The sequence below is a fragment of the Sciurus carolinensis genome, chromosome 15 (assembly GCF_902686445.1).
Source record: "Sciurus carolinensis chromosome 15, mSciCar1.2, whole genome shotgun sequence".
Taxonomy (NCBI): domain Eukaryota; kingdom Metazoa; phylum Chordata; class Mammalia; order Rodentia; family Sciuridae; genus Sciurus; species Sciurus carolinensis.
In genome coordinates this window covers 19333348-19335346 of record NC_062227.1, presented here as the reverse complement: position 1 = coordinate 19335346, position 1999 = coordinate 19333348, and positions in this window count along the sequence as shown.

Below are 1999 nucleotides of genomic sequence, written 5' to 3'. Positions count from 1 at the left end.
TAAAAATTATTAGGATTGAGGAAGGCACAGAGATATAACCCAAAGAATGAATAAATTTTTCAAGGAAATAATATCCAAAAATTACCCAAACCTAAAGAATGAAATGGAAAACCAAATAGGTTTACAGAATACCAAATGTACAAAATTGCAACAGATCCACACCAAGGCATATTGTAATAAAAATGTTTAACATTCAAATAAAGATAGAAATTTAAAGGTTTCAAGAGAAAAACATCAGATTACATATAGGGGGAAGCCAATACAGATATCATCAGTTTTCTCACCCCAGACAATAAATACTAGAAGGGCCTGGAACAGCTTTTTTCAAGCTCTTAAAGAACATGGTTGCCAACAAAGAATCTATACCCAGCAAAAGTAACTTTCAGATTTGATAGTAAAATAAAATTCTTCCATGATAAACAAATGTTAAAATAATTTGCAAATAGAAAACCCATGCTAAAAGACATTCTCAGCAAAATATTTAATGAGTAGGAAATAAAAATAACAATTTAAGTCAGCAAAGGGTGGAAGTACCATAAATGTAAAGCCAAAAAAAAAGGAAAACCAAGTTACATTAAAAACTAAAAATAAGTCAAAATTCCTAGAAATACAAATCATATCTGAGAAATGACCCTGAAGGTTAACGGCCTAAGCTTATCAATCAAAAGTTATAGATTGGCAGGTTGAATTAAAAAGAAAGACCCCAAAGTATGCTGCCTTCAACAGACTCATTTCATAGAAAAAAGACATCCATATACTAACGGTGAAAGGATGAGTAAAAACATACCATGCACACTGACTCAGGAAAATGTGGGGGTTATTCAGGTAAAGTGGACTCCAAGACAAAGTTAGTCAGAAGGGATAAAGAGAACTTTTCTTATGTGTGAAGGAAACTATCATTCAGGAAGACAACAATTGTAAAATACTTATGTCCCAAATAGCAGCACATCTTTGTACATCAAAAAAATTATTCTCAATTCCAGGATCCAAATAGGCCACAAAACAATAATTCTGGGTGACTTCAAAACACTGCTCTCACCACTAGATAGACATTACAAGCAAAAAGTGAACAAAGAAACCATGCAACTCAATAACACAGTCAATAACTTAACCTAACACATACATGTAGAATATTTCATCCATCAATGAGCAAATACATTTTATTCTCAGAAGCACATGGGTTCTTCTCCAAAGTGGACATATATTATGCCACAAAGCAATCCTTAGAAAATCTGAAAAATAGAAATACTACCTTGTGTTCCTTCAGATCATAATGGAATGAAATTACAAATCAATGACAAAATAAAAAACAGAAAATAGCCCAACACCTGGAAACTAAATAATATGCTACTTAATATAGCATGAATAACAGAAAATATAAAGGAGATAAGAAATTATTAGGAGTAAATGAGAATGTCAATACAATATATCAAAATCCCTGGGACACTATGAAAGCAGTACTAAGAGCAAAATTATTTGCATGCAGTGCATTAAAGGAAAGAATAAAATGTCAACAACTAAATGACCTAACACTACATCTCAAAGCCCCAGAGAGAGAGAAGAGAAGACCAACACCAAAAGAAGTAGAAGACAGGAAATAATTAAAATCAGAGCTGAAATTGATGAAATTGAAAGTAAAGGAAAAATTCAAATAATTGACAAAACAAAAAGTTGGTTATTTGAAAAAGAGGACATATAGATAGTCACAGTTATATAATTTAAATTACAAACTTTGTGATGAAAAAGGAAATATCACAACAAACACCATTGAAATACATAACATAATTAGAAGCTACTTTGAAAACCTATACTCCAACAAACTAGAAAATTTTGAAAACATTGAAAAAATTTTTGAGACATATGATCCTCCCAAATTGAATCAAGAGGACATACACAATTTAAACAGATCAATTTCAAACAATGAAATAGAAGAAACCATCAAAAAGTTTACACACAAAGTAAAGCCTGGAATCAGACAGATTCTCAGCTGAGTTCTACA